Below are 18500 nucleotides of genomic sequence, written 5' to 3' on the forward strand. Positions count from 1 at the left end.
TTTGAAAGCCAAAGTCTGTAAGGCCTGTGCATCGACACCCAGCCCCTAAAAAACAAACCCAGTCATCTCCTGCTTGGGGACAACTTTCGCTCTCTCAGCCTATTGTTCTGGCATTCCTCTCCACTCTCTGGGGAACATGCCACTTCCTCGTTCTTCCATATCTGTCATTATTAGGTGATGCCTACTGGTCACATGACCCCCACCCCCCCAACAACTCCCCAACACGCTCACCCCCCTGGCAGCTCCCACTGCGTCCTTAGGTCTCTGCAAACATGCCAAGAGTGATTACTTCTCCCATTGCACCTGACTTTCCCCATTATTAATAATGGTCTTGTTTATTCCAAGTCCTGAATTTTCTATGTATTTATCACCAATTCAAATCCAAATTTTTCATAAACTGTCTAAAGCACCTGTCCATAAATTGGGGTATATAGGTACTGTATTTATTTCATCTTGAAGTAATGTCTACCGGGGCCTTCTTTTCAGCTATAATCTACACGAACTGCTTCCCCGCCTGGGACACCAGTGTTAGCCAGCAGTCTCGCCTCCCCTCCCTCTATCATATAGAGGGTCGCCTGTCTGCTTCCCTCTTAGTGTCTGGATCCTGATGAAGAAACACGCCCTCCAGTAGATTCCTAAGAAAGGATTTACGTGGAAACTCTGGATGGGTGGCATGTCTGTAACCTATTTTATTTCACCACTAGTTTAGGTGGGTAGAGAATTCTACGTTGGGCCCGGCACTGTGGCTCATGTCTGTGATCCCAGCACTTTGGGAGGCCGAGGTGGGTGATTACCTGAGGTCAGGAGTTCGAGACCAGTCTGGCCAACATAATGAAACCTCGTCTCTACTAAAAATGCAAAAGTTAGCCCAGCATGGTAGCACGCACCTGTAATCCCAGCTACTCGGGAGGCTGAGGGAGGAGACGTCTTTGAACCCGGGAGGCGGAGGCTGTGGTGAGCCGAGATCAGCCCACTCCACTCCAGCCTGGGTGACAGAGCAAGATGCCATCTTGGGAAAAAAAAAAAAAAGAATTCTACGTTGGAAAACCATCCTCCCTCGGAATCTTGACGGTTTCCCTCCATGGCCGTCTGACTTCCATCGTTGAGGTGTCTGATGCTGTCCTAATTAGGGGACTTTTTGACATTCTGAAATCTCACAAGAATGTGCCTGGTGGCACCCTATTGGTGAGCGACTTCTTTCAAGATTGAAATTCAGGTTCTTCAGCTCTAGGATATTTTCTCAAATTATTGCTAATTTCCTCATCTCCGTTTTCTCTTTCATTCTAAGGGTCATTCAAATGCTAGACTTCTTTCATTTCCTTAATTTTCCCCTTTACCTTCTATCACTTTATTTTGTTTAATCCACCATCTGGGATATTTCCTCAACTTTCTCTCTAACCCTTCCATTGAGTTTTACATTTTAATTTCTGAAAGCTCTTCTTCCTTTTTTTAATGCTCATAACAGTCTCTGTTTTCATAGTATCCTGCTTGTTACGTGGATGTAAAATTTTCTATTATATCCCTGAGGCTATGAATGTTTTTTAGATTTTCTTCTCTCCTTCACAGACGTTATTTTTCTCTCTGTTAGCTCTGGTGTCTACTTTTATATTACTGCTTCCCTCAGTAGTCCAGTAATTCTTAGATGTTTGCTGATGTTGCAGAGTAGGAAATTAAAAGGCTGACTGGGCCAGGTGAGATGGCTCACACGTGTAATCCCAGTACTTTGGGAGGCCAAGGCAGGCAGATCAGCTGAAGTTAGGAGCTCGAGACCAGCCTGGCCAACATGGTGAAACCCTGCCTCTAATAAAAGTACAAAAATTAGCCAGGCGTGGTGGCGGGCACCTGTAATTCCAGCTACTAGGGAGGCTGAGGCAGGAGAATTGCTTGAACCCGGGAGAGGGAGGTTGTAGTGAACCGAGATTGTGCCACTGCACTACAGCCTGGGCGACAGAGCGCGATTCTGTCTCAAACAAAACAAAACAAAACAAGAGGCTGACTGGTATGTCTCGGTACATGGTGGAGGTTGTTAAATAGGGAAATCAATGTATAGAGATCTGGGGTTTCCAGGGAGGAAACCCCAACATTAGTGAGTTTAAGACTTTTCTCTTAGTTTGGTCAAATTACACAGAAAAGGACTTCTCAGTTTCCAGTACAGAAATGCTTACGGTTTCCCGCCTACTGTCCCTGATTTAGAATCCGGCATTCCAAACAGACACAATCCGTTTCTTCCCCAATATTAGGCAAATTTGGCTAGAAGAAAGATCTCCCTCTTAAAATCAAAGCAATAAAGATAAGTCCAGTTCCAATTTCAGCTTTCTAGTTATAAGAGTCAATAAATTCTCTCCTTCCCTTATGCTAATTCTAATAGAGCATTTTCCACTTCAATTTTGTCTTATTAGACACGAGAAATGTAAAACTATCATTGTGCAATTGGAGTCATCCAAACTCAAGTGAAAAAGTGAAACTTGAAACTGTGATAACAAAGCTATATAAGCATTAGAAATCAGTCTCATCTCCATTCATCGAGGCAGGCTCCCCAGCTCAGGAAGGACTCACTACAGTGAAAGCCACCAATGACTCAAACCTTCCAAACTGATCTGCCTTCAAGACATCCAAGAAAATGGCATTTGTGCTAAGTAATAACATACTCAACTTCAGGTTTATCAGTCGGCAAAGGGAAAGGGGTTACAGTTGATTTTTTGGTTTTTTGGGTTTTTTTAAATGATTCAGAAAAGATAATAATCTCCCAATGAAAATAAAACGTGAAGGTCTAAGCGAAATGCTTGCGAAATTCCAGACGTGCTGTAGCCGCCCTTGAAAATCGCTTAGCACGTCTAAATCACAGAGATAGCTGTCTCATTTCACACTCCAGGAATTTCAAAATGAGCACAGGCATCTATGCCGAGACCTTTCAAAATATTTCAATCAAAAGGGAAAAATCTCAAAGGATTCTGAAAGGAGGTACCACCAAATTTTGAGCCGAAATCTTGGTCTCTGAAAATCACTGCTTCCATGTTCCTAAGAAGCAACACACAACAGCCCAGAGTCGCAGCAGTACCAGGAAGAACCGCATCTGTAAACGGCTTTGAAGATGAAAAGCGGTGTTAAGTGCCAAGCGCTATTATCAACGTGAGCTTTCTTCTATTTATACTCGCCCTGTCACCCAGGTCACTCTGCTAATAATACCTAACTAAGTACATCTCTCCCCCACTCTCACCAACCAACTCACAGCCTTTCTAAGAACAGACAGGCCTTGCCTCATCCCATCATCAAGTGAGACGAGCTGATTGTTCGGGGCAGAAGTTCATCGTGTCATCCACCATATGCTCAGAGCTTGATTTACCTTGATTAGGACAGCAATTTACTCACCATTTTTCAACAAGGCTTACATTGGTTTTCACTCAGAATAGATTGAAATCTGACACAAATTGCTGCCCTGGCATAAAAAAAAATGCTAATTTTAAAAATCAGATTCATGCCTCAATACTAGGAAATAAGATCTGTTGGGGATAACAGGCACTCGAGGAGTAAATACCTCCTATTCACACAATAGCATTCGGTGTCTTCTAATTCATGGTTTTTACTGTCACCGCTTAACCTCCCAATCAAACAGCATATATTGCCCCAGAGCATAAGGTGAACAAATCAGTTGTTCAAAAATGGGCATGTGCAAAGGAGAAAAACAACAGGCTTCCAAGTTAGTTGCTCAGGAGAAGAAAACAATCAAAGTGCACCATCTTGAAAGTAGGTTTATTTACTCTTTGCCAACAAATTTTTATTTACTATAAAGAAGGATGAGGTTTTGCAATACCCAGTTAAACACTGCTACACAACAGGTCTTTGCATCAAGGTACTTCTTGTACCAGAAATTTACACCCAAGCCACAAAGGTCATCCCCATCCTTCGCTAAGCAGAAGACTGAGTTTGGTCACAGGGCCTTTTTTCTTTTTTAATTTTTGTGGGTACATGGTGTAAATGGGGCCTTATTCAAAATGCAGCAGTTTTAGAATTAGCAGAGATGTAGTCGCACTGGATTCAAACCTATTGGACAAACCCTACATACAGGATTTCCCTGTTCCCTATAAATATTAAAAGGAATAAATTACAGCATCCCCCCAAGTTTGCAAAAGAGCTAAGTAAACCTTATATTCCCCAATAGATTTGTGTATTGCATTACATACAAATGCAGATAAGTCATTTTAAGTAGATCTTGTGTTATCCATACCATCATGAGACTCAAACAGTAAAGAAACTTACAAGGAAGGCTTCTGTAAGTCAGACATGCATGGATAATGCCTAATTAGGGTGTAATTTTCTGGGTGGATTTTATGAACTGATGACTTCAAGCCAAACAAATGCAGAGCAATAATGCTTGAGAGGTGCCACGAAGTTCAAAATACCAAAAGAAGTTCTTCTCCTACTGTTAACCAAAATACCAATAATGAAGAGATGAGGAGTCCCAACCCCGTGAAGTTATCAGCCAGCGGGACACCCTTGCCTGTGGAGCCCTGCATTCTAGTCGGAGATTCCTACAACTGGAGTATATAGATATCTCCTATCCACCAAGGTTTTTGGGTTTTGTTTTTTGTTTTTTGAGATGGAGTCTAGCTCTGTAGCCCAGGCTGGAGTGCGGTGGCACGATCTCAGCTCACTGCAACCTCTGCCTCCTGGGTTCAAGTGATTCTCCTGCCTCAGCCTCCTGAGTAGCTGGGATTATAGGCATGTGCCACCACACCCAGCCAATTTTTTACTTTTAGTAGAGATGGGATTTCACCATGTTGGCCAGGCTGGTCTCAAACTCCTGACCTCAAGTGATCTGCCTGTCTCAGCCTCCCAAAATGCTGGGATTACAGGCGTGAGCCACTGCGCCTGGCCTATCCACCAAATTTTATAAATTATATCATTTAAGTGCATGAAGGAAGTTTACCAGAGTCTGCCTGAAAATCATTATGCAAAGTAAATAAAAACACTCTCACTTACTATGGTCAGTAAAGAACTCAAAAAATGTGCAGGACTGACAGGAGGCCTGCGTCCATACAATAATGCCTTATCAGGCACCAGAATGTGGTCCTGGCCTTTAAGTGCCCCAAGCAACATTGTCCTCAGCTGTAAAAAGAAGGGACTGTCCTAGAAGCTTCCTCACTCTCATCTCCCGTTCAAGCATGTCAGGGAAGGTAAGTTTCCACTCACCTTCCTTGTTATAATCAAGAGGATGTGGCAGGAGGAAATAATAGAGCATCCACTAGGATGGAACAGAGACTGAAAGAAGGGAATAGTCACCATGGTCTGAGCCACATCACAAAAGCTTTCATGAAAAAGGTGGATCTGAGCCGGGCCTGGAGACAACTGTGATGTCTGACAAGCCGGAGGAATGGGAGGTTCCTCCAGGCTAAGGGGGAGGCAGGGTGAGCTCTGCCTCTCTGGTCCCAGAGCCTGCACTGGGAAATGGGCAGGAGAACCTGAGAAATATGTAGTGGCCAGTTGACATGTGGCCCTGAGTGCCCAGCTAGCTATTCAAAGACCTAATCTCATCACTTGTCCAAGGCCACTGAGGTTCACAGCGGTAGAGGGAGGAAGAGGGAAGGAGGATTCTTTCTTTCTGCACTTTACAGCTCTCTAGGAAGCACACGGCACAGTTCGGTTAGTTTTAAAGGCAATGAATGACAAGGACCAAATCCCAAGCTTCGCCATAAACACTGTCTGTTACTGTACAAGGGCTATCTCCTCCAAGCAGCAGCGTGCAGGGCTGCGATGGTTATCTCTCATCCCAGGGTTGGCTATCTTTCAATAATCATCCCACAGAGGGTGCATTAGGGAGAAGGCAAGAAGAGAAAAAAACGCCAAATTGCCCCACAGCTGTCGGCTTCTATGAAGCTGATGGCATCCAGCGGTTGGCATCTCCTCACCTAAAGGCAGGGGGCACAGGCTTGGCAGGGATTAGCTCCTCCAGGGCATCAGGCCTCCCAGGCTCTTGAAAGCTGTCAGCTTCAACAGGAAACCCTGGCAGCTGCATTCTGTCGAACTTCTTTTCCTTTTTAATTAGCACAGGGACAGGAGAATGCTTCTCAGAAGAGCCTGTCTGGCTTGGGGCCTCCTCTGCTGCCTCTTCCACTCAGTCAGAAAAGTCCTCTCCTTGGAAAGCCCCAAGGATCTCACCAGCCACAGAACAAACCTCTCGAAAAGCATCCCCTCCGGCCAGGCGCGGTGGCTCACGCCTGTAATCCCAGCACTTTAGGAGGCTGAGGCGGGCGGATTACCTGAGGTCGGGAGTTCGAGACCAGCCTGGCCAACCTGGTGAAACCCCGTCTGCACTAAAACTACAAAAATCAGCCAGGTGTGGTGGCACACGCCTGTAATCCCAGGTACTTGGGAGGCTGAGGCAGGAGAATTGCTTGAGCCCGGGAAACGGAGGTTGCAATGAGCCGAGATCGTGCCACTGCACTCCAGTCTGGCCGGCAGAGTGAGACTCTCCCCTCCAAAGAGAGCCCGGGTGGTAAGTCTCTTAAGCACACACCTTTTTGCGCACTTGGGACCTTAAAAGCCTCCTTTGCGTTAGGTCAATGGGAAAATGAAGGCTGAGGCTGCAAGTGAGATGAGAAAACACCAAACATGTAGGATACAGACTACACCTCTCAACCATGATATTCATGTTGACTTTCTCTGAGCAAATACATCCAGGTCAAAGGACACACCAGGATTCAACCCACAACTTCCAGCACAGGGAGCTGGAGGAGTCATCTTATACCTCCTGTTTGTTTATAAATATAATTTGTGCTATGAAAGAACAATTGTGATTAAAGTATCTCCACAGGCAGATAAAGTTTAACTTAGGGAATTAAAACCAACGATGAAAGTAATTGACAAAAGAAGGAGGCTGCCCGGAAAGTAAATGTTGCCCTCTGATGTCCTCACGCATATTTATGACCTCTGTCCTCTGGTTCAGACATCGCCAGGGTGACGGGCTCAGGATAAACCCTGATCTTCCTACCCAAAACCTCCTTCCAAAGACTCCTCTTTCCCACTTCTCTGTGCTCAGGAAGGTGATCTCAGTCTCTCCCTGCAGGTGCAAATGCAAACACTACCGTAATCCAACCTAAATGTTGGCAGTGCGCTTTTCATTCTATGCCCTTGACTTTTTCTGTGGCTAACTCCACAGCATGCGGTTCCATGGACATTTCTCCATGAGTTCCGCACAAGCCATGCATCTCATTCCAACGGAATACCGACTGTAGGCTATTTAGAACCGTCTCCCACGAATGTCTGTCTTTAATTGAAGAACTGCAACCTAAGCCACGTACCAATTGGTACCATTTATATCCGGTGACAGATACAATGCAGACAGGAGACAGAAAGCGCTTGCATTACCAGGGAGTAGTTCTGTTTAGTACACAGGCAAAATGGTGACTACTGAGTATATATACATAAATATATACATAAATATTGATGCATATAAATATATATCTAAATATATAAATATTTATATATAAAAAATACATATCTAAATATATAACATTTAGATATTTAGATATATAAATATCTAAATTTAATATATATCTAAATTTATATATATATAATTAGATATATATATATATAAAGCCCACCTGGAAAGGAATGTCCTTCCCAATCTAGAGATGGGAAAAAAGAAAAGTGACTGCAAACACGAATGCTTCCTCTGCAGTTGTGAAGTGTGTACCTTGTAAAAGAGTCAGAGAGATTTTTCTCTAATAAAAAGATAGTATATTTGTCCCAACGCCAAAAGCTTAAGTAAACATGTCTTCCACCTCTTAAAGCAGGTTTTTAAACTATACTTGTGCCTAGTAAATATTCTATCCTGCCATCCATCGCAGGAAAAATCAAATATAGAGGAGGGTGAAGATGAAAGGGATTAGCCAGGGTCACACCAAAAGTCCTGAACCAGAAATGGGGTTTGCGAATTCCCAGGACTTGGTTCACTCTAACCATCCAACTATGCTTTATTTATAATACCTCAAATTTAGTGCACTTCCTAAAAATAATACCAACTGTGAAAATTCAGCCACTTCAATATGGCAAAATTTGACTTTTTCCCTGGCCCATTAAAAGAAGTGCAGTTAATTTCCACCAATATAGAGCAAGGGCCTTTGATTCTCCACCTTCATAGTCCCAGGCCAACAGTACCAGGGAAGGGGTCTAGAAGCAGCTGACAAGACTGAGGAGGCACAAAATGGTGTGTACCTGGGACTCACAAAAAGAGCAGCTGTTGTGTCTGTCTTCAGTTTTCTACATGAAAAGGAAATAATCCAATAAAAGACCAAAAACTGAAGTTCACTCTAAAAGACTGTTCTCTTCAGTGGCCAACACGGTTTGGAAGGGAAAATTCTAGCTCTCTTCCCCTAGCTTTCAATAGTGTCTTTTTCATTTCTACCAAGGACTTTTATTTAAAACATATTCTTACCTACATTCAGGGGGAGAAAACTGATTTATATTAAAATCAATTATTTTCTAACAAAGATGAAATTTCAGAAATGCAACACTTTTCAAATCTTAAATCGTCAGTTCATACGACAGGAAACAACATTCTGTCCTAACTAAGCATCTGCACTTATACATTTAAAAACAGTAATGTAAGTGTCCTTGAAAAGCTCTGCTCTCCTGCAACCATCTGAACTAAATCCAAAAAGAGAATGATTTAGTCTTACTCCATTTCAAAATTAACTACTAAACACAAACCCTATTAGAATGACCCTGTATAACCTCTCCAAAGACTCAATTTCCAAATCAATGAAATAAATAAAACAACCCCCACCTATAAAAATTAAATAAGTGAATGGTTTAAAGTGCAAGGCAAGACCAGGAATGGTGGCTCACGCCTGTAATCCCAGCACTTTGGGAGGCTGAGGCGGGAGGATCACTTGAGGTCAGGAGTTCAAGACCAGCCTGGCCAACATGGTGAAACCCCATCTCCACTAAAAACATAAAATTAGCTGGGCATGGTGGTGTGCACCTGTAGTCCCTGCTACCTGGGAGGCTGAGGTAGGAGAATCACTTGAACCCAGGAGCCAGAGGTTGCAATGAGCTGAGATCGCACCACTGTACTCCAGCCTGGATGACAGAGCCAAAGTCCGTCTCAAAATAAGCAAATAAATAAAAATAAATAAAGTGCTATACAAGTATCTCACACACAGTAGTAAGCAATCAAAAGGGAGCAGTTACAATCTTAAGACAACAGGTAAGACTAGGATTTCAAATAACTCTCTCTCCTGCTGGCTGGCACTCTGGGCAAGTAACTCAAGCTATCTAAAGTCCGTCTCCTCCGTAAAAGGAGGACAACAAAACTCTCCTAAAATAGATGAAATATAAATATGAAGCAATAAGAAGAGTTGCTGGCCAACAGCAGATATTTAAATAAGCAGCTTTTTTTAATTTTATTTTTAAAAGTATTGGAAGGACTGGATTGGAATGCTTGTAACACAAACAAATGATACATGCTTGAGGTGATGGATCCCAATGACTCTGATTTGCTCATCCCACACTGTACGCTTGTATCAAAATATCACATGCACTCCATACACATGTACCATTAGTATGTATCCATAAAAGCTTTTTAAAAATCTAAAAATATTTTTAAATAAAGAGTATTTCGAGTAAAGAGGTAATTTCACATCAGATTAATTCACAATCCTTTCACTGCTAAATCTCTAGACCGACAGTCCAAATGTCCCATTCCTTGTAGGTGCTCATTTAAGTTATATTTAAAACAAGACTTTGTAGGAACTTAGAGTTGGAATTTCACACTCTTGTATCATTCCTTAAAGTGATTCCATTCATATATTACTGTTGATTGAAATGGAGGGGAAAAAACCAACTTGCCAAGTTTGGCAGAAAGCAGGGAAGGCATACCTTAACATCTGTTTATAAGACATCTTTTTCTTGGCCAATAAAACTACAGGGAAAAATTCACAAGATGAAAGCCTGCCCCTTCTCCCACACGTCCCACACCTCCATACACTTCTTGTCTCATCACAGTTGCTAACGTTATTTGTCCTACTTTGCAGAAGTCACCAAATGCTTTAGCAAGCCCTGGATCTATCAAAATGTGTCATTTTTGCTTCTCAGAAAATGAGAAAGGAATGAAACAGAGAAACACAATGGATTCTTTCTTTAATCAATGTCAAAAACACACATGAATGGAAGCCTAGACGTGCCATCTCATCAATAACGTGAGGGACCCTAACCATCAGTGCATGGTTGACATATTATCACTTTTGCTTTTTAAAATTTACTACAGGCCAACCAGATGGGAAGTGTGAAGGTGGCATCTTTTCAACAGCACAGTGATGAACTGATCATGCAAAACCAATCCTGAAGGATTTTACTTGGAAACCTTACATGAATCATGTGACACATTCTTTCTTATACTGAAAGTTCTAAGCAGACTATCTTCCCTTCCTTACAACACAGTCTTGTAAACATCTTATTTACACTTGACTTAAACACAGCCAACACTTGTTTTAGCCGACAAGAGTATTTTTCTAAGGAATTGTCCCAGAAACTTTTAGTCTAACAAAGAGAGGAAGTACTGCCCAGCGGCCAAACCTAAACCCCAGGAACGAAAAACCTTGAACTTCAGAGTGGACGCTCTCACTCACTTGCTGGCTACCAGAAGGCTGCAGTCATCATCCATATCATAAACACGGACCCAGGAGGTCCAAGCACCCTCCTGTCTGGAATGGTGGGGTACACTGTGCTATCTGGAAGAGTCTCTTTGAGCCTGGAAATTATTAGAACAAGATGACGTCAGGTGTTTCCTCACTGCTTGTATTCAAAGGCACACTGCTCTAACCCAGTCCATAGCTTTATGGGGTTATGTGGGAAGGCCACATACGTATAAGCCTCCATCTTCTCTACCCTTCACCTTTTCCAGAACACAAATGAAAACATGACCCCATGTGGAGCTTACCTCACTTAACAACAGTACTTTACTCAGCAGCAGGGCCCACAGCGCAGCTGCTGCCTTCACAAGCACGGTTGCCCATGGATGTTACCTAAGGCCAGTCATGTTTTCACCCTCCTTTAGGGGAACATGAGTATGAACGAGGAATCTCTTGGGCCTATCTGCATAGATGTACTGAATCACAGATGTATTTTTCCCAGATAGAAGCACAGAGATCTTTGAGTGAGATTCCAGGCCAGCAATTTTATTTTGTAGATAAGGACATTGAGGCTGAGAAAGGTGACTCACTTGTCCCAGATCCCACAGCTGAACAGAACCATCTCCACCTAGACACTAGGCCTGATTACCCCTCTCTCTCTCTCTTTCTCTCTCTCTCTCTCTCCCCCCTTACCAGCTAGTGTCCACAGATCCTGGATCACCAAACTGAATACACACATTGACTTCCTGGTTTGTTGTGATATATAATTTCCCAACATCTTTTTTTTTTTTTTTTTTTTAATTTGTAGGATGGGGGCAATAAGTTGCTGCTGAGGTAACATAGATGTAAGAATGGTTAGAAAAACCACAAAATGCATCCTGAATTACAGGTCCCAATGTCATTTTGGTACAAAAATGTTTATGAGTTCTTACTTTAGAGCACGGTAAAATTTCCTTCTGACCACTGCACCCATGAACCTCAAAAGTTCAGAGTAATAAAATACAAAGAGAGAAATGTCCAACCCAAGTATACTAGAACTGTAGGTCATTCAAATCCCACAGTGAACTTTTTGTTCAAATTATTTAAAAAAAAAAAAAAGAAAAGAAAACTCTGATAATCTGACAAAAATTTTTAGGCATAAGTGTAGGGCCTGGAGAGAGTAAATTTCCTTTATGGACTTTTTATATCCCCAAAACATCGTGTATCAATAAAATGGAACCTCATTTTTTTACTATTCAAAGCAATGCTTCCATCACTCACTATTTCCTCTCAAATGTGGGAGTCCTTTGGGGGCAGTGTTGAAAAAAAAAATGCCACCTTACCTAGAGTGGGCAGCAATGGAAAATGGACACGTTTAGTACTCCCAGGAAAGCTTTATGATGAAAACAAAACAGGGAAGAGTCAGGAACCTTTTCTGGCTTTTTTAAAGTCTTGACTTTAAGTCAAGAATCGTGAAGCCAGTTATTTATAACAAGCAATGTTAAAAAAAAAAGTCTATAATGTCTGCAAGAACACAGGAAGAGGAAAAACTCTGCGATGTATTACTCCCATCATTACTGAAACGCATCTGCCAGCAGGACCTGCTGTTTGAGGTTCAGGATGGATGTATCCCAAGGGGAAATGAGAAACAGTTCCCACCTAGAGGCCTCCACCGGCACTTCTAGAGCAACACACATCAAAACAGAGTGGTTGACCACTCTCTATTCCAGGATGGGGGTTGCCAGAGCCCCTGCCGCGGGACAGTGTTCCGCACTAGCCCAGGAACGGATCCTGCAAACAGTAAACTCTTTAGTGGGGACCTGGACGGTTGGCAGAGGGGGGACATGCCTGGGTGTCTCCCACTCTCTTGCAGGCAGGCAGCTTGGTCCCAGCAAGAGCAAAGATAAGATCTGAGAGAGTATTTATTTATGGAAGGGAGAAAGCAGAGTGTGTGCAAATTTAATGCTTAGTAGGGAAAAAGTAGCAGACCTCGTATCTTCAGGGAGGGCCTAGGGAACAATTCCTTCTGAGCAACAAGGCTTCTCCCCTCCCCCAACCCACTTACCCCTCAACTCCCTCCCCACCCCCAACAGCCTCCCCAGGAAACGAGGCCACATTTAAGTCTGTTTTTTCCTTTTCTGCGACCTGGTGGAACCTGGGTCCATTCCCTTGGTGCAGACACGCTAGTAGGTCTCCCAGTTCCCTTCTCTATGGTGCAAGAGTGGCGGGGGGACGGAGAGTGGCGGGCAGCCGCAACAGAGCCAGATCCAAGAGGGGTCGGCCTCATCTAAACTGGTTTCCCACCAATGGCCTCGGATCAGCAGCGGCTGCGCCGCGGGAACCCTCAGGACGCGGCTGGGGTTGGCGCGCGAGGCCCTGGAACCCCAAACCCGGCTCGGTTCGGCAAGGTTTAGGGAAACAAGGCAGAGAACGCTGGGATGGGCGAGAAGTCGGGCGGCCGATCGTCAGGGTCACGAGCTTCGCCCTGCCTTCTCGGAATCCCAACTTTAAAAGCCCAAAGATCCTGAAAATTCCGAAAGCGAAACTGCGAGCTGGTCTCCAGAAGTTTGGGAACGGTCTCCCAGGCTTTCCGGCCTCGTCCTGGGATTCTCGGACACCACAAACGCCATCAAGCACGAGCACCGGAGTCCATGGCTATTGACCCGCATGGCCCGGATCCGCGTCCCCGGGAACTACCTCGGCTTTTCGCGCATCCAGCTCCCCAGGCCCAGCTACTGGTGCGCCCCGAGCCCCTGGGTGCCAGAGCGGTGGTCGGCCGGGCTCCTGCCCCGTCTCGGCTCCTCCCTTCTCCCCACCAAAAGGAAAAACTTGGGCCCTTCGAGAATCCTGTGGAATGTTCTTTGTAATCAACTGTACATCCGCTTCCACGGCACGGCCCCGTGCAAAATCCCGGGTTTCGGGGCGTTGGAGTAAATTGTGCGCTTGTCAGCGGCGACGTCAGGAGGACAAGGGGAGGGGTTCGCCGCTGAAACTGCAGCTTCGCAGCACAGAGCCATTTTAGGCTGCTCCCATCTCGCGGGGCCCATAGGAAAGCCGGCCCCAGGAGGGCGCGCCCAAGCGCAGGCTGGAGGAGCCATGGACGCGTCCTGGCCAGCGCGTCGCCATCGCTCAGCCTCGCCGCCCAGGTGGGAGGGGTCACCTGCCGCGAGGTCTCCAAGCTAGTGCCGCTTGCTCCCGGCCCCCACCCACCGACAGCACGGCGTCCGAGGGACCCTGTCCAGTCTCGTTCTGCGCTCCTGCAAACCACGTTGCTGCGCTAACTACAGACCTGGCCAACATGTCTTTGTAACCTTATCATTTAAAAACGCCTCCAGGCACCTGGCCGCTGCCAGATCAGGTTCGCGGGCCCGGAGGAGGTCCTCCCACCTGCCCATGCCAGCCCCGGGGACCGTGCACGGCCGCCGTGTGGCCCCCGCCCACGAGGTCCCTCGGGCAGGCACCGCCGCGCGACCTCTGTTCAGCGGCCGCGTCCTGGCCACGGGCGACCCCTGTCGGGAACCCCTGTTCTCGGCTAAGCTGCGTTCCCGCATTCCGGTGGCTCTCACCCGAGCTCGCGTGTGCTGGCTTTCCCTCCGGCTCCTCTGCCTGACTCCAATTTTGTCTCCAAACTCCACTCCCAGATCCTCCCCGCCCCGGAACGCCGACCTTTCCCTCACACTTCGCCGCCCACTCACATCCCCTGGCGACCGCCCGGCCTCCGTGCCAGCCAAGACAAGAAGACGCCCCTCTCCGATGCGCCGAGAAGGTTCCTAAGCAGAGCAAGGGACAATTTTTTCTCAAACCGCTGTCCCCATCCCCCACCTTCCCTAGAGCGCGAAACCCAAAAGTAAGAAAGGCAACCCCTCGCCTCGACCTTACGTGCTTGTCTGCCGAGATCCGCATGCTCCCGCCCTTCTGTCCCACACCACAACCACCGCCACCACCACTTTGGTCTTCTCCAAGCCTCGGTCCCGGTCCCCGACCTCCCACCCCAGCGCGGCGGTGGAGGAAAGCAGGAGCCCACCATTAAGTGCAACGCGCCCCCTGCACACACGAAATCCGGCTGGCGTCTGCAGCCCGATTGCACCCAATACCCAAGACAGTTAGTCCTTTTAATAAGCACCTCCTCGCCCCACCTACTCGCGGATCTACCCGCGCAGGAGCCAGCACACACGAGGCGAGGGCTAGCTCGTCTCCTAGAAAGCCAAAATAAATCACTCTCTCTGCCCTCATGTATTTTGCACCACGTGTCCGCAGTTTGTCACGTCAAATCATGGCAGGGTCTGGTTCCAAGACGCACACACACATTCGGGGCGGTTCTCTTTGACACACACACCCAAAAAAACTGTGCACACACAGGCCTGCACACTAATCCACAGGCACACACGACAGTTGCGTTTCGGTGCCCTGGTCCGGGCCAGCGGCACCTCTCCATCCTTTCCCCCCTAGCAATGGACTTGACACACAGACTCTAACCACGGAAAAAAAAAAATGCAGCCCATTCCTTCTTTTTTGCCCCACTTAATTCGCTAAAGCGCTTCCTGGGGTAGCCAAAGAGAGTCGAAACTAAGGGGTGGAAACTTCAGCTGGGTTTTTTCCCACCTCAAAACCTTTATTTTCAGTTTTTAAAAGCCACCTTAGCCCGCCATATTGAAACTGGCACGGTTTCTAAAGACTCCGTCCCCGCAGTTGCGCTTCCAAGAAAACACGAGTACGGATCAGGCTCTGGATGTGCGCCGGCCACCAAGAATCAGCCACTTCCCACCCTCCAGGATCCCCCAGCTCCCGCCAGCCCCCTCCCACCGCCCTGGGTCAAAATCAATAAATACATCTAGCAGTTCCTACAGTTGCATTTTGGCGGATTTCTGCAAAACACACACACACACGCATATTAAAAAATAAACTCCAGAACCAGCTCAAGTCAGTAATTTTGAAAGGGGGTCGGATAAGAGGAGACAACCGGAAAGCCCCCAAGTGACAGGATATTACTTTAAAGACAAAAAAAAAAATGAACAAAAAGACCATCCTCGCTGGAGCTCGCTCCAAAACTACTACTGCCCATTTCATTTCAGTTGCTCAGGCAAATGTTTCCAAGGGGGCGATTCGGAATGTCTGCACGATTTTTTACCCCCATGCCTGTCTCCGATTCCCCGTCCTCACCATCTTTTTCTCCCACCCAAACCAAAAGAAAGGGGAGACCCCAGCGCGGAGGAGACGCGGGAGCGCGGGGTAGGTAGCAGCGGCGGCTGCGTCGCTAAAATGAGTGCAGAAACGAGAGAGGTGGGCGGCGGGAGGGGACAGGCTGAGCCCGGGGGAGGAGGACACTTTGCAACTCCGGACGGACTCCCGCACTACCCGGCTTTTCCGAGCCCGGAGACGCAGGCGAAGGGGACCCGGGAAGCAAAAAATGACAACCTGGAGCGCACAGAGGAGTTTGAGGCTTCGCTCAAGTACAGTCGCTTTCTTCTCCTGCCCTTCTCTTTCGCTCCCCTGCACCCTCCCCAGCCTTCCCCCACCCCCCACCTCCAGCCCCTGCTCGCTCGGGCTTCCTTTTCTTTTTTTTCCTAGGCTGGAAAAAGCCCCTGACCGGCGCACTCAACCTGCGGGCCGGAGGGCTGCTGGGCGCCGGGGACAGCAGCCGGCGCAGCGTCCTACCTGGTGAAGTTCGTCGTGCCCTCGGCGTGGACCCAGGACCCGGGCGCCGCCCGGGAGGGCGCCGGCCTCGCTGGTTCGCCCGCCCTTGCCCGCTCGCTCCCCGCCCGCCGCCTCCCTCGCGCGCCCGCTCCGGTCCTCAGGCTCCCACTACAGCTCCTTCCAATATGGCATCCTCTCTGTGCGCATGCTCGGCGCTTTTTTTTTTTTTTTTTTTTTTTAAGATTGTGTGTGTGTGTGTGTGTGTGTGTGTGCGCGCGCGCGCGCGCGCGTGCAGCGAACTCCTTCAACGACCTTTTCCAGCGCTTGCAAAATTTCTTAAGCCAATTAGCCTGCCGGACATGATCTGCTCCTTCCTCCGCCCGCGCCGGGCCAACCCCCCGGCGCCTAAGCGGGCGGGTACCCCCAGGACCCTGGTACCTTCCACGCCCAAGCGGCCCCCTCCCCGCCGCGCTCCCCTTCCTCCTTTTTGTGAGCTCCCTCCATACATGATCTGCAGAAAGTTCCCATCACGGGCGTTTCCGCACACCTCTCCACAAGGACAACTGGGCAAACTCCGCGTTTCCCTGGCCGCGGTTCGTGCGCTGGGTTTCCAATGGCTCAGCCGACCGTGTGCACAAACTTGCGCTTTATCCGCCGGGGATCGCTGGGAGCGGAGAGAAATTCAATCCCCAGGGCAACCTTGGCCCCGCCCGCCCCACCCCACCCTGCGCTTAAACAGAGCCTTTTCTTGAAGCTGCGAACATTTCCAGGCCCCTTGGGCAGGGTTGGAGGGGCCGAGGAGAGCTATTCGAGGGAAAGGTGCCCCGAGGGGCAGGAAATTAAGTTGGGGCTTCCCGGGCTAGCTGCCAGGTAGCCGTGCCCGCCACGGCGTCTCATGAGGCGCCTGGCTAGTCCGGTCCTCAGGGCGGGAAAAGAAACGTCGCTCGCGCCCCAGCAAAACGTGGCCCTCGGCGGTCCGTTGGAGAGCTCCAGCGGCCGTGAACCCCGGACAGGGTTGGACGTCTGCGGGGCCCGCGGGCACTTTGTGCGGCGCGCCTGGGGAGGAACGCGGAGCTCCCCGGGCCTTAGGAGCAACGGATGCGCAGAGTCCGAACGAAACGTCCCCAGTGCGGAAAAGAGGGTGACGCCCTGGTAGCAAGACCAAGAGCTTCCGAAGAACGCTGCGCCCTTAACTAGGGGGCCTTGAAGAGATGCCGGTGTGGGCCTGCGTTGTGTATTTCTGCGAAATAGCGAATGGACACGTTTGCTCAGGGTTTTTATGGTTGCCAAAAGGGGCAAAATTCCTCAGTCCCCCAACTCTGTCCCATGAATCCTTCTCACAGTACCCCTCTCCAGGGGGCCAAGAGGTCCTCCAGGTTCCCGTGGGTTCGCAGCTCCACCCGCCCTTCCTCGCCCTGCATCCCTAAGGAGAGGTGTCCGCTCTGAAGGGCTAGGGGCCGGCCAGGGAGTAAGGGGACCCGGGCTGACCGCGCGCGGTACGAGCAGGGGTCCTCAGGCGGGCCCTCTCCTGGACTGTGGCGCCAGAGCTGATCTAGAAGAAATACAGAGGGACGTGCCGGGAAGCCGCTGTCGCCTAACCGCGACCCTGGAGAGCGCCCCTCCACCCAAAGGATCGGCCGAGCTGAGAGATCCAGGGCGGGCGTCCGCAGCCGTGAGGCCCCCTGCGCCCCCAGTATGGGAAAATCCTGCCTCCTTACACCTTGGAGAACGCTGGGCAACGACTAAAGCTCCTTCCGCCGGCCTGTCACTCCAGGTGACATAGGAGCCACGTGAGACCCAGAAGGGTCCAGCGACTCGCCGTGCGGCGCACTTTAAACTCTAGCCTGAGTCTGCGACCCCTCCAGCTCTCCAGTCCCCAGCTGTTGGGGACAGCAAGCCGGAGCCCTGGCCTCTTTGCCCTGTGGGTCACTGAAAGCAGAGACTCCTCAAACCAACCGAACCGGGCGCATTAACCCTCTCGCCTGCACCCCGCCGCCTCCCCGTTGAGCCCCAAGGCGGCTCCAGGTGGAACCTGCTGGACTGACTGCGGCGTCCAGGAATCTGGAGTGTGGGCTCTGGACACTCTCCACGGTTCTGGCTCCGGGTCTCAACACCCAAGTCACCTCTTCTGGCTCCTTCACTACACTGCGGGGCCCGTGGGGAGGGAGGGGCCGGCACACCCCTCGGCCCACCACTGTCCTGGAGGGGTCCCCACCCTGTGCACTGCTGAAGCTCAGGGCGCGCCGCGGCAGGAAT

The 18500-nt window shown here is 48.6% G+C and overlaps 1 protein-coding gene across 2 annotated transcripts in view; it reads right to left on the reverse strand.

The window, feature by feature from the left end:
• The window catches only part of SFMBT2 (Scm like with four mbt domains 2), a 251505-nt gene extending 235074 nt beyond the window's left edge, over positions 1–16431 (reverse strand). The window contains exon 1 of one of the 2 annotated variants that reach the window (XM_050804608.1): positions 16266–16431. The gene's annotated coding sequence lies outside the window, so the exon portion shown is untranslated. Of the gene's footprint in view, positions 1–14176; positions 14296–16265 lie in introns of those variants that run through there. The other variant, XM_050804607.1, reaches the window with a different exon arrangement.
• Positions 16432–18500: the final 2069 nt, after the last annotated feature.

The sequence above is a fragment of the Macaca thibetana genome, chromosome 9 (genome assembly GCF_024542745.1).
Source record: "Macaca thibetana thibetana isolate TM-01 chromosome 9, ASM2454274v1, whole genome shotgun sequence".
NCBI lineage: Eukaryota > Metazoa > Chordata > Mammalia > Primates > Cercopithecidae > Macaca > Macaca thibetana.